This window comes from Ornithodoros turicata, chromosome 2 (genome assembly GCF_037126465.1).
Source record: "Ornithodoros turicata isolate Travis chromosome 2, ASM3712646v1, whole genome shotgun sequence".
Classification (NCBI taxonomy): Eukaryota; Metazoa; Arthropoda; class Arachnida; order Ixodida; family Argasidae; genus Ornithodoros; species Ornithodoros turicata.
The window spans coordinates 131,896,221-131,911,052 of record NC_088202.1 but is presented as its reverse complement, the minus strand read 5'-3'; the positions used below and the strand labels follow the sequence as shown (position 1 = coordinate 131,911,052).

The 14,832-nt window shown below is 45.6% G+C and overlaps 1 protein-coding gene and 1 long non-coding RNA gene across 6 annotated transcripts in view; one reads left to right on the top strand and one right to left on the bottom strand.

The window, feature by feature from the left end:
- LOC135386155 (uncharacterized) overlaps positions 1 to 14,832 on the top strand; it is a 113,140-nt gene that overhangs the window by 59,404 nt on the left and 38,904 nt on the right. For 2 of the 3 annotated variants that reach the window (XR_010420612.1, XR_010420613.1), the window contains exon 2: positions 12,215 to 12,251. This is a non-coding gene — a long non-coding RNA (uncharacterized LOC135386155). Of the gene's footprint in view, positions 1 to 3,838; positions 3,868 to 12,214; positions 12,252 to 14,832 lie in introns of those variants that run through there. The other variant, XR_010420614.1, reaches the window with a different exon arrangement.
- Positions 1 to 14,832, bottom strand: part of LOC135386154 (semaphorin-5A-like) — a 132,176-nt gene that overhangs the window by 83,814 nt on the left and 33,530 nt on the right. The gene's annotated exons all lie outside the window — the stretch shown is intronic.

Sequence of the window (14,832 nt, the reverse complement as noted above, 5' to 3'; positions counted from 1 at the left end):
AACACTTTGATCGATGTGATTATTGCATGACGGTATGCGTCATACTGCACGCTAGAGTACTGAGGAAAAAACAGCTTGTTTTTCCTGTGTTTCGTACTTAGGGAAACCCTCAGACACACGTACGCGTCAAGCTCTGACACATCATATAGGAGCGAGAGCTACGGCCATTCCCATTGGCAGTCGAAAGCACGTGACCTCACTCACGCCCCCTCAGTGGCGGACGCGTCCGCAGTGATGTCGCGGCCGATTGAGCCAAGGGCCCGAAACTCGCCAGTTCCTTTGCGGGATAAAGTGAGGCGCTTCATGCGTTTCACGTCATCGGACGTCAGAAAACGTCATAAATTGAACGTCATGGAGACATCCGGTGGCTAGTGATTACTGATTGGTTCCCATGAGGATGAATTCGTTTTCTGAGCGATGATTGGCCGTTTTCAAATTTGTTCGCGGGCGCTCGAACAGGCGACAGCGCGGCGGCTGTGCCGGTTGGAACCGGCGTCCACGGAGTCGACGGCGTCCGTTTCGGACGGCTCGTGTTGTGTAGCGGTTGTGTTGGACTATGAGTTCTGATTTTTCCTGTTTAAAAACGCTAGCTGTATCATGTGAGTGTCCTCGAACAGTAACAGCTGCCAGGGAAGATGCCTGCGCAACATTTGTGCTCTTCTTCTTGGTGTAGAAAGTATTCGAGCGCCCGAACGCCTCGTACCCGATACCTGGTCAACGACTGCCGAGAGGTAAGTCATTTGTCGTTGCTTGTTGGCTTACAACACCGCATTCACTTCGTGTATTGTGAATAAGTTGCTTAACAGTTACCGGAATACGCGGTGACCGAGACAGACAGCGTAGCTTTGCAGATACGATGGTAGACTATATTTCTTTTCGTGAAACAATATCATCTAAACGTTATGATTAAATACCCGTTCACGTCGTACTGTATAAAGGTACGACGCTGCTGTAAGTCTGATCCTTGGTGATTTCGCTCGACAAGTTTCGTACGACGCGTTGACTTTATAGCTGTTCTGTACGTAGCGCCAAAGCCAGGATTGTCAGGCTAATCGGTCGGAATATATCATTGAGAAGTAGCGCAATAAAAGGTATTTTTTATACTAAGGTCGCTCATCACACCCCATGGCTGCGAGCTTCTCACAACCCTATCACCGCTCTTATTTTTCGCGTTCAATAGCACCTTTATTCTTTCTATTTACATTGCAACTTTCACATGCGTAACCGTATATCTGATACAATTTTTTTTTTTCATCTTGCAGCCACTGAGCTCCAGTTCCCAGTAGCAGTCCTTGCCAGAGGCAGTCCGACATTATCAAGCTTCTTCAAGCAAATTCTGGAGCAATATTAATGTCATCCTGTGTACGTCTTGCTTGCATAACCGTATGTTGCACAATAAAATACTTCATGTGACAAACAACCAAGGCTCTGTCGTATTCCTGTAACTCCCACTGCATTCCGACAAACGCGAACCAAAAAAACAGTGCATGGAAGAAAAAAAGGAACAACAAAAGAAGACGGGAAACAGAGCAGAGAGGAGGAAAGTAGTGAGAGAGAAACGGATGACACGTCATTTACGTCATTCGCGACATAATCAAAAAAGACAAAAAAATAGGGTGGCTAGTCCTCAGTCATTGGTCGAGTTCCGGAGGTCACGTGAGTTTTCAGGTACAATAGATTTCTACTACAGCTTCGCGCCCCTGATTGAGCTTCGGTACTTTTGGGTGCTGGTTTCCAACGCGTCTATTATTCCCTTTGCTGTGAAACTCGGAATCCTAGTTGGTACGGATGCACTGAATTGTCTTTCGCGTTTATTTGGCATACTTCGCGACGAAGTGCCGCCGCCCCTTTAAATGTATTACGTAAGAAGACAAATGTCTCAAGCCGAAAACAGGCGAGTCAGATGTCTAAAGGCGTTTTCGGGAGCGAGAAGCATTTTCATGTACGAGATCTCGAGAAAATACGAATGAGAAAATATCTTCGTGGGTGATCTACAGAACTTAAACGCTCCAATAAGTATGGAAAATAGCTCCGGCATACAACTTAAAAGGATCTCAAAATGAGATAACGAAGCGGAGCAGTGAAGGTTCACAATCGAACCATCGACAGCGCACCAGAAACCGATTTTTCACAATTTATCATCCGGAATAGATACAAATTATGTCGTCATTCCGGCTCGGATTAAAGCTGAAAAAACGACGCTGAAACATTTTGAAGCCTAACGCGCTCGCCTGCACTTTAATCTTCCTTAAAGGGAGACTCCGGGATAATCCGAAGCTATTATAATGCTGTGTAAATAAGTTCGATACATTCTTCCGAAATGAGAAATACAGTTGGCTTGGCAATCGGGGACTCGTTAGTTGCTAAAAGAGCTGGGAAGCTCAAAACGAAACCGAAACTTCTGAAGGGTCCCTCCACTCCCTCCTGTACCATGAATGACGTCACCGGTAGTCTCGTGTGGGCCACCGGCTGTTTTTCGGGCACGCGCTTTCTACTACTTCGTGTAGCGCGGATGACAAAACGTCTGCTTCCTCGATTTCGTTCTAAGATATTCGCCAGCGGTAACAGCAAAACCAACAGAAAGCTGTACACGAGGAATACCGGTGAGGTGAAGCACAGTGTTGCTGGACTGCTTTTCCGTGGAGGAGCGCCTAATCACTTGAAGGAAAATGTTCATTTTCTAATCATCTGGGCCACTTGGGGTTGTGAAATTGTATTCACTGAAATATCATACGGTACGGATTGATGTCGCACTGTTACCTCAACACGTTTTTGGTGCGGAGTCTCCCTTTAACAACCTACCATATACAGGGATTTGCTCTAACGTGTCCATAAATTTTACTTAAAGCGAGCGATAAAAGAAACGAGCGCTACTTTTCAGCTACTTGACTCAGAAACTACTAGAAAAGACTACTGAAGACTTGACTCAGAAATTACTCAGGTGCTACTAGTGAAGCAGTACCTGTTTCTTACTCAAGTAGCAGAAAAGTACCACTTGCTTTTCTTTTATCGCTCGCTTTAAATATAATTTCTGGACACGTTAGAGCAAACACCTCTAATATATTAATGGCCTCTAATATATTAAATGACTGCGTAATGTAGACAAAAATGTTAGAATGTTTAAAGGGGCACAAAAGCGCAGAAATTTCTCGCCGCGGTATGAAAGATGAAGTTACCTTGATATCAACACAAAAGGAACGGAATACATTGGTTGCATCGTTCGTGGTTTATGGGCGAAATAATTACACCGCAATCTACCGTTTCTCTCTCCCTCTCCTACACAAGAAGCTCGGCAATGCGGAGAAGCCTCGGCTTGGTCCCCTCAAACGATCTTCCGCGTTGATTGGACAAAACGTTTGCGGGGACCAGTGAGAGCGCCCTCCGCATAGTCGGCCTTCTTGAGAGAGAGAGAGAAACGTGAAACTACAGGTTCTTTCGCTCGCAAATCACGAGCGACGCAACGAATGCATCCCATTCCTTTTGTGTTGGCGTCAAGGTTACGCTATCTTCCTATTTTCCGCGAGAAGAAATTTTTACACTTTTGTGCACAAGTAGTGCTCAAGTAGATCGTGAACACTCTGGACGATCTAAACGATGGGACAAAGGAAGGTGATCACAGATCACGAATGTGACGTCACCCACTTGAAAGACACCAGGCGAGTGGCTTGTCACGTTTTCCGAACCGGCGTTCTTGCGAACACCTTTCGATCAATTGAAACTCGCTATGGCGGCGGTGGTACGAGAGTTTGGGGTCGAAATGTCAGCCGTGTATAGTAAAATGGTGTTTTTGTTTATTTCTTTCCGCCCTCTTTCCGCAGATACGAAGAAAGAAGGCATGCTGGATCACATTGAAGGAACAGCCTTCAGGTAGGAAGATGAAAGAACACCAATTGTCTCATGTTCAGATAGGAAGACGCCGATACCTCGTTATTCTCGTTACCTCCTTACCTCCTCGTTACTTCGTTACCTCGAAATCGGAGGAACAGAGACTGTTCCTCCGATTTCTGTTCGAAATATCGGAAGCATTCCCGGCATGCATTTTGGCTGTACACTGTACACTGTACACTGCCCCATTGCTCTTGCGGAAGGGATGACAAAGGGATGATGATGATGGAAAAGTGTCCTATTAGAGTTCGTCCATTAGTCCAGTGCTGGAGAGGAAGTCAGCTCAGAACTTCCATAAAGTTTTACTAGGAAACTGGATTCTTATGTTGTTGTCCTCCTTCTTTGGCGTCTCAAACACAACGCGAGACCGCACGCGATATTCATCGACGAAGGAGTCGACAAAAAATAAAGAAATAAAGGAAAGTCAGCTATCACAGTGACCAACCGAGTGGCACCATATAGGACGTGGATGCTGTTCATTTCCGTTCACTTCCGCGACGCGACGCCCGTTGAAACCCAAATGTAGTTATTTTAGTGGCACTAAGAGCAACACGAAGTTTCAAAGTGTGGAATTTTACCCGTAATCGTGTGGCTAACAAGGACGCAGTCAGGAAATGGTCGTTGTACATAAAACGTGCTTGCATAAGAAACATCCTTCTGTAATGTCTCACTTACGGTGATGCGAAGGTGAGATAATGTGCAAGATTATCTTCTCGATTGCGACGGCTGATTACTTGCCGTTGAGAATGAGGATGTAGGCCTTCTACTTCTAAACACGAGCAGGTAAATTTTTCGCATGAAAATTCTACCTTCTATCCTCCTCATAACCTAATCCAGTAGTGTTACTGAGACGAATCCGTGGTGCGTTGTCCGTCAGTCAAGCACGTCTTAATTGACAAGCTTTGGCTGTAAACAACGCGATACCATCGCTGCTAAAGTCACTACATCCGATAAAGGCGTAAGGCCTCCGCGATGCCTTTCTAGGCTTTTCAGGAAATGAAATGAAGGCGTTTGCACACGAATTTTCCACACTGGTGTGTGTGTTACCGCAATACGTTAAACTCGAGATTTTTTTTTCTTTTCCTGAACGATACTCCGATGAATTACAACATCCCAGAATATCAGTTTGCCACAAACTTCCAAAAAAAGAAGTAACAAAAAGAAATATATATATATATGTATATATATATATATATATATTTCTGTTTGTTACTCTTCTCTTCAGCCTCCCACCCTCTTTTCACCCCTCAGTTTCTATCATCATCTTACACGCGAACCAAGGATACCGTGGAGGAATAAGAACTCTGATGGCATGTTCAAGGTCCATTCCATACTGACACCTCTCATGTGATCTGCACACCAGCGTTTTTTCTGCTCGCGATCTCGTGAACAACAAGAACACGATCAGCAACGAGCGTCATACTTCCCTTCCAACGACACCGAGTCAAATTCGAGGCACGCTTGGCGTATTTTAAAAACAGGCTTCCGCTCTGCTGTCACGTATAGCTGCACGAGCTTTCTCGGTTTACCTATTCGAGTGCAGTACGTGGTATCGCGTTTTGAAATGCCCTTTGTCCCGGCGACTAACCTGATCCCGTTTATCTCGAGTTCAACGGTACGAACTTTGTGCCACCGCGTCAAACTGTGTGTCCGCCCCCACACTCATAAAAATATCTGCAAGAGAAAGATGGCGTGGCATCCAAAGGTCCCCGCGAGGAAGCCTAGGCCGTGACGCAAGGAATGCAGTGTGCAGACGTTGGGAAAACATATTCCCGCGACAAAATTAACACAGTCCACAGTGAATGAAACGTTCGAGAAAGAACGTGGAAATTTGTGGTAGTGATGTTAGATAGGGAACGGAAGGAGACACTTAAAAACAACAACACTAAAATGGCCGACAAGCTTGTACCGTGTATCAGGCCGTGTATGTTATAATTCAAGCTCGTATGGTCCTTGAGCGGACGTGTGAGAAGCCGTGCCTTACTGCGTGGATAAGAGACGTGTCGACTTTAACATTTCCTAAAACATGATTCGGAAATCCCTCAAATCCCTCTTTGACTCGTGATATCACTAGTGTTCCAGTGACACATGCATTTCAATGGCTCTCATCCGCCACAAAAAGAACGAATGCGGTCGTAGCAGGTCTTCACAACTGCCTCCAGCATTATCAGCGTATTTTACCTTTCAATTATTCCACCCTTCCACCACTTCCATGATATCGAGGCCCTACCCATTTTAGAGAGAATAATGATGACTCTTCATAGGCAGGTGCATCACCGACACGCCAAGTTTAGTTGAACCAATAATGGTTCCATTTAAGCACTGGAAACTTTGAACACTTGCATGACTTCAAAACTCCATGTAATTCAGCCTCCAAAACTGCAGAGCATACAGTGAGAACACCGGCCTTCAGCGCAGCAGCTCAGCACAACCCAACTCAAGCAGAGCGGCACCCCGTGTCGTCGGCACCAACCGACGCGCAGCGCAACCCCCCGAAAGCATTTGAGATTGACCTTGAACATCCGATCTCAAGCACGTTTCATGTTCCTCGCACCATCCGAGCGTGGCGTACGGTTACGGCAAAAACAACCATCCCACAGTTCACGCACAAAGAATAAGAAACAAAGCAAAAACACAGGGGGGAAAATCATGAAGGAGGCGAGCGGACGAACGCGGTGTTTGTGGAAAAAGAGAGACGTGACAGAAAACGGCGGGCAACGAGGCATCTTTTCCTTTCCTTCTCCCACGTTCAAGGTCACAAATTATAGCTTCTTCTTCTTCTTTTTTCAAACCTTAATATGAAGCATATATGCATCACTGTCTACTGCACCTTGCAGGATGCCTTCAGCTTGCCTTTTTCTTTTTTTGCGCTATCAGTACACCGTTATTTGGCGAATCGAATATTGATGCGGTAATTCCTTTCTGCGTGACCTCTCCCGAGATTGGCGTCATTTACACGGTCTTCAGCACCGCTTCGGTGTAACCTGCTTAACGGCGTCGCCTTTCTTATTGGGGTCGTCATCGTTTTTATTCATTCTAGCTTCCGTGCACTTACGTGCGTGAGTTGAACGTGAGTCCAGCAATGGGGCTAAAGAGGGTTGAAGAACTGCAGGATGATACACTCATCAGGTCATCATTGCGCTCAGTTACACGGTATGTGATTACACTTGATGAAGTTTCCTCACAGTCTAAATCGTTGTAGATCACGAAAGATCTCACGCTGGTGTCTATATAAGAAAAGAACAAGCTCATTCAACTAACGAGGTAGCCGGGTCACGGCCGAGCGGGTTGGTGTTGAAGGTGCCAAGGTCGTGTTGAAGAATGGGAGGTGGTGTGTTCGGAATCCTACCACCAGCTGTGCTGTCTGAGGTTTTCCCTGGGGTTTCCGAAGACTTTCCAAACGAATGTCGGCACAGTTCCCCCTGAAGTCTGCCCAGGACGTGTACTAACTCCCCTGTTCCCCACTCCTTCCTGGTGTCCTCTCTTCATCTGTCCACATCTGTACGCCGCTCATAGCCACAGTTGCTTCGCGGTGCTAACACAGAATAAAAAAAACGAAACTCTCAAGGTGCCTAAGAAAACTCGTGTTCTTAAGCACCTTGAGGATTGTGTTGTGTATACGTCTGCTTGTGTCTCAAGCCACAGTTACTTTACGTCATCATTTTAGATCAATTTCGAAAAGGGTGATGTCAAGTGACAAGGCGACAAGATCCCGAAGATGAGGAAACGGGGGGAATAAAAAAAAAATGTTATGCAGAGCTGCTGGTGACAAAAGATTGAGACCCGTGTTATCCTGCGTGCATCGCTGATAATAAGCGAGGAAGGTGTAACCCAGACGAAAGCAGAGGGGTCGAGTTGGTGTGGTTGCACCGCACCAGCATTGACACCATATGACACTGTTGAAGACGGGATGTCAGTCCTCAATCGGTAAGGCAATGTGTAAGAGCTTCGATGATCAAATGCTGTGCCGATGTGTTGGCCAAAGGACCAAGTAGCACCGACAAACTCGAAGAATTTGCTGTATAGCCTTGGCCTTGGACAAACGCAAACGGGACAGTTGTCGTTCGTGAAACTGAACTAAACAGATGAGGATCTGAACATTCGCTCGTGACGCAAGCAAATCCGATGGTAAAGCACAGGAGCGCCGTTTTAATCGCAAGAACATTCAAACGGCTTTTCATAGTTATTTCTTGTTCATTGAATGTCAGTCGACTGCACCACCGCTCTGCCGTCAAAGCTCTGCTGACCTTTTTAAACATCGTAGGACTTCGGTCCTCACTGTGGGCGGACTCATTATGCCATTTCCCACACCACCACCAGCAATGGGGAAGAGTATCACCGCTGGCGATGACACTCCCCAATTATCGTCATATGGATATAAAAATATGTTTGAAAAAAATTCTTTTCCACCAATTCGAATCCTTGCTAGCGAGCGCAAAATAAACAACAAGAAGGAACTGTGGGACGATCTAAAACAGATTTTGTCCTGCAGGATCGAGTATAGAACCGCACTCTATTGGCTCAAATGTGGTCTTTGCTGGCTGTGACTTGCCATATCTGCCTCTCACGCAGATACAATTGACTCATGGTTCGCATTGGGAGTGTAGTGGCAATAATGACGACAACAAACAGATGGTGACGATGACATATGAGGTGTTTTACCGTCGGGGAACAGTATCCTACCACGGTGCGTACGTGAGATACATTAGATGAGTGATATGAGAATGAACAGAACTGAGAGTAGTTCACAGTGCAATTGATGTGTTCTCGGGCGGCTGTGATACATAAGACAAAGGTGACGAAATAAAGAAGGGAATAGTGTTGACGGACGTTCAATAAATTTCCTTTAACAACAGTAAAGAAAGAAAGAAAGAAAAAAGACCTAAAGGGGGGAGGAGTGTGGCAGTTGCATGAAATATTGCGCACAACAGATTTCTTGTCCTTTTGATGCTGCATTGCTCATATGCAGATATGGTGACATGGTGTACGGTGATCGCATTTCATTTATTGCTGTTCAGTAGGTGTTGATGTTGACGAAAAGAATAATAGGGGCTGTTGAATAGATACAAAAGTAGAACATGAAAATTGTGTGGTTGGCTATTAGCTGACCTTTTTTTCCCTGAAAACTTGGATCGTTCGTAACACTTCGGTGACGTAGTAGTACTCACTGTATTTCCATATACTTCATGTATACGCTTCATCGGAACACCCCATCTCTTCGTCAGTGTCTAGTTGCTGTTGTTATTGTTCACCGGCACACACTACTGTTGTCATTCCACGCATCATGTTCATCAATAACAAACGCTCGGAGAAATCAATGAACCCGTCCCGTTCTTCTAGGACTTTACCACCCAAGTGGTCTGCACATTTCGAGGCCTTCGCATCGTCCCCTATTTATCTTCGTCATTGTCGGTCATACATAAAAGGAGCAACATGACATCCATCCAGGAGCCGCTCGAATATGCTGCGCCGCGGTGATCGGTTGATCAGCCCACGTGCTGCATGTCTGCTCCTTCGCTCGCAGAAGGCGTGTCTCTGCAACATCCACCTCCAGTCACATTCCACGCTCGCCAACGCAGAGTTGCACAGCTGCTAACCCTCTAGGCGCTGTGAGCGAACGCAGCTGCTTATATCTGCAGTGTATGCGACATCACGTGATGACACTGTTGACAGTGCAAGACCAGGGTACGCAAATGTCTCCACAGTTTACTGAGAAACCGTCGTAATCCGCACTAGCTCTCTTAATCTGAAGTGCCCCTTCACGCTTCCGCATCTTCTTCGTGCCATCCTCCTCCCATTCTTAACCATTGTGCATTGCATATAATTTCGGTAGCTTTGCACCGACCCCAATATTTGGGGATAGAGCTGAACTGTTGCCGAAGCTCAGGGCCTTTCTGGACGGACTTGTTTCGTGACTCCCCTCTACGCCACGTGCTTGTAGTCTTCCATTTTCGGTCGCACTTATGTCGCAAGTACCTTCTATTTTTCTCGCGTAAGCTACTATCTTCGAGTGCTCCCGCATGCAAGGGCGACCAAGGTAGAACATGTGTACCTTCATTGGGAATTCGTAGTACCAGGAACCGGCGTGGCAATCGTTTTCGGCCAGTGAAACTAGGTGGATCGGAATTATCCCGCCATTTCGTCCGTCATGTGTGGTATGGCGTGTGTGCTTTCTGCAAAAACAGCTACCCCCTTTTCTGTAACACTGCGCCTCTGCCATCCTGCATGCACACCGGTATATGTGTACTTCCAAATTATACTTTGTGTTAGCATGCGAATCCGCAAAATGAGATTTTTCACGATGAATAACAGTAGGAGGTCTACCAACAGCTTCACTTTGCTCTAGAGTTGGCATCTACGTAGCCTTAGTTTAGTCCGTGTGAAACGTTAGGGGGAGCCAGTCTGTGTGGCTGGTCTTCCGCTCCGATGCCAATACATACCAACAGCTTCACTTTTAGGTGGCCAAGTAGAGTGTGCCGTTGTCACGTTCGCAACTTTCCGCGAGTATTCGTTCGTTGCATGGTGACGTCCAGCACACATATTAATCTAGAGATCATATTGCTCTAGAGTTGGCATCTACGTAGCCTTAGTTTAGTCCGTGTAAAACGTTAGAGGGAGCCAGTCTGTGTGGCTGGTCTTCCGCTCCGATGCCAATACAGAGAGAGGCCAATACATAAGCCTCAGTTGTTGACTTGGTTGGGGAAAATAAAGCAAATCAGTAAATTAAGGATATAGGGAGTGGTAGGCTAAAAGATAAGGAGGGTGGGCTCACTAATTTTGTGACTCATCTAATCAGTCAACAATACAATACATAAGAGGAAATAACTGATAACAAGCGGGATAAACGGTTAGGGAAAGTGAGTAAGGAAGATGAATGAAGGAAGATTAGGAAGATGAGTACACAATCTTCTGTGGCTCATCTCATAATCACACACACACAAAAAAAAGAAAACAAAAAGGAAATAGCCATAGAGGGTAGCAATGTGGCAATGTTTTAGACCTTGTCTCAGTTGTTGACTCAATGATAGAAATAGACAAGATACGAATAACAAGCGGGCTAAATGGTTAGGGAAACTTTAGGAAGATGAGTACACAATCTTCTGTGGCTCAGTAGAAGAAGAAAAAGAAAAAGAAACGATGCACGTCTGTGTTGGAGACAGATCCTCTCAATGACGACTAATTCGAGCATGAATTCAGCCACGAGCAACAGACATAGAACAATAGAAGGCACGTATAAGTGCGCTCTTTCTCGTTAAGCGAATGATGGTGCACACCGTGACTGTCGCAGAGAACAACAGACATTTGTCTGGGTCGACGATGCGATGCACATCTGCGAAAGTCGTAACTAGATGAAGAACGAGTGTCATGAAGCAAACGCGACGTCTGTTTTTGGCATCTTTTACGACCATCCTCATCAATCTCTGCGGGAAAACGACGCATTGTGCCGTTGCGGATCATTTCCGTTACACTTCTTTTTTCTCACGCAGGTGGCGCCTGTGTCGATCTCTTTTCTTCTTCTTCGTTTTTGCACTTTGGTTAAGGACAACTGGGCTGAAAACTGATGAACCATTTTGGGAGAGAGCCGAAACCTGTGCGAGCCTTTCACGGATGGGACTTCACTGTGCCAATTTGAAGCGATGATTTCACTATTTCTTGATTGAAAATGCGAAACATTAAAAAAAGCAAAATCTCGGAGCGGATTCTGGAACGGAATAGCAATCTGCCGAACTCCAAGCCTATAGTGTCTAATATTCGGGCATATAAGCTCAGCCACAGAACTATGGTGGGTTTAGTAAAGGAGCCTAGAAACTTAACCAACACGAACCATGATGTAACTTATCCTTGAGCCGCATTGTCTGTTGGCAAGGCCCTATGCCGTATAGTGTGGGCAAGGCTAGTTGCGCGGGTAAGCCGCCGAACGCGGAATGATAGTTTCCTGTTCGTTGGAGGGGATATGTTTAATGCTGATAACAAAAAAAGAAAACAGAAGGGAAAGGTTAGCCATGATGTAGGCTTGCTATTCCCCAAAGCAAGCAAGCAAACAAACAAACAAACAAGCAAAAGGAAGATGAAAGCAGCAGAAAATTATGAAGAAATACAGGAGAAGACAGCTCCTTCATCGGAGACTATTTTTGCAAAACTAGCACTAGCAGGTAACAGACAACTGAAACTTTACAACGACTAGGAGAGGGGAAAAAAGGCAGTCTCTGCATGGATTTAATGTAAATTCTAAAAAATAAATCTAAATCTCAATCCAAAAGATCTAAAATCTTAAAATACCTAGCAACACAGTAAACCGCCGATTAACTCGTCCCTTTCATTCTTCCAGGTCAACACTCCACGTTACCCCAAGTGTACGAGTCAAGGTAAGACCCTCTTTTTTTCTTTTTTTTTTTCAATATCTATTTGCTCAATTTGTCAGAATTGGAATTTGTGCGAATACAAGGAAAGCCTGGCGACCGGGGACCTCTTTCGCCAGCTGGAGCAACATTGAAGAGGTGATATAAAGACCTACCGGGTCGAATGGCGTGTCGAGAATGATGATTAAGTGCGAAGGGATGTGCGGGGGAAGGAGAATCGCGGAAATCGCCGCACATGTAGCCTCGCCCTTTCAGAAAAACGGATGACCACAACGACGATTCTATCCCACGACAGCCAGGGGGTGTCCCCCTTTCCATGAAGTGGACGATATTTCTTTGGTAAAAGAGAGAGGGTTCTTTGGTAAGAGTCGTCGGACATCGTGGCTCTCCTCGGGTCGTTTAAAATGTAAATATACCGCAAAGCACAAAAAACTCCGTCAAGTCCACGAAGGAGGTATTCTGAATGAAATTAAAGCAGAAGTAGCTAGTTTTAATGACAACCTTTCGTGCAGAATCGCAGAAGCGAAGTGACTGCATCGGAACACACGGAAGATTCACAAACTGTGACAATCATTTTGGGACGCTTCAGTTTTAAGGTGCGTAAGAAGCGCACGTATAAGTACGCTACAGTTTGTGAGCATCGAATGTCGCACTGGATCGTTTACGAAGAAGAGTTAAATAAAGGAAAATAAAGTTAAAGGGGGGTCGTGACACTTTTATATATGTGGCTCATTACATGAAGCACACATTATACAATAGGTTACTCTGGCGTGCAGTACAATTTATACTGCATGCCAGAGTATGGAGGAAAAAAGAAGTACGGTCCCACGTCTCGTACTAAGGGAGACGCAAACCCTCGGCAAGTCTTCGGCGAGGACCTCTGACGTCAGATGAGCGGAAGCCTCGGCCATTCCTATTCCTTCTCCTAAGCACCTAACCTTTCCTGCAGCCGTCTAATTGGCGGAGATGCGTGTCGTCACGTCACGGCCGCATTAGTTTCAGTGTTTGAAGTGCTGATTTCCTACGCGTCTATTATCCTATTTGCTGCGACGCTGGACTGAATGTTCACATTTCTTTTGCATTTATTTGCACATAACCTGTTGCGAAGTATCAAGACCCCCCCTCAAATAAACATGAATTATGGCATACAGTGGATAAACCTCAGAAGATTCATCAATGGCGGCAATTTGGTGATGAGATTGAAGACACTGTAAAGGCCGAACTTGCTCTCGTGAAAAGTGCATGTGATGAGCGTGCACCCTTGAAAAGAAACACGTCCGCGAGAGCATGCTTTACTGACTCTATTGCTTGCTCTGAAAGCTGCCAGTGACCATAATATTTGTCCGCTCCGTCATAAAGTTACTGCTATCGCGCGGCTTTAGATAAGTTTCAACTATTTCCCGCGTTCTCGTCAGCAAACGTGGTACGTATCACGAGCTGCTTCATCTCCAGATAGCGCGCGATCCAAGTGTAGCGATAAAACACTCGACTCCGTCGACCTTTCCGTGCATCGGCCAACGAGTTCGCCCTTATAAATCTTTTTTTTTTTTTCGTTCCTGCGGTATCCAGACGCTCGACCGTTCCTCCGTCTGCAGTACACATTCGTTGGAAGACGTTCAACTAGTGATTATCACGGTTACATCGCCGAGCCACGCGTACACACACACACAGAGCGCAGGACATTCGAGCAATCAACGCGGTACAATTTGTCCTTTTCTATATTGCCGTTATCTTCCACCCATAATCGTCGTTTATTTCGAATGTTTTTACTCTCATACAAGAGGCCGCCCGTCTTAAGATGAGTCTTTGAGGTGCAATCACTGGTCCAATTCAACCAACAACCGGGGAATCCCCATTTTGAAAGGACCAGGGGGCCCCCTCCAGTGATAAATGATAGATTTTTCGCACGGGCAATTATAGGTTGTGTTCTCCCCTCATTTTCCCCCCATTGAGGACCCCCCTACCCCTCCTGCCTAAAAAAAAAAAAAAAACACGTGACCCTCCTCGATTCTGTCGTTCCGCTACATAGGCTGAAGTTGAAGAAAACAAAGGAGAAATAAACGCCACGAAAAACGAAAAAATGAAAATAAATAAATAAAAATAAAGGGCATGTGTCTTTTTCGCGGTATTTTGATGTACGGGATTGTTTCCAGGGATCCCGTTTCAAAGGCCGCAGTTGTTTTGAGCGCGAAAACTGCAATGGCTCCGTGTAAGTGCACCAAGTATAAGGGTTCGAGGACTTGGATCGGAAGAAGTGCTCTTTTGGGGTCGTGGGTCAACAACTATATGTTTGTGTCAGAAGTATAGGCAAACGAAAAAGGAGTGAAATATATGAGGTAGGGTATCGAAGGCGTGAAGTCGGTTTTCGAGTAGACTGCCTGGCATTCACTTGTTAGAGGAATGGAGGACAAGGACGTAGCACCCGATCGTTTCTTGTTCTGTGCGGAGAGGACGAAGAACAACATGCCCACGTTAAAAGTGTCTTTAATGAGCAAGAGGAAAAACCGTCAAGGGAATGTCCATTTGTGTGTCAACATACTTGGATGGCGCACAGATTGTATTGGATGCGTGATATGCAAGGTTTTGC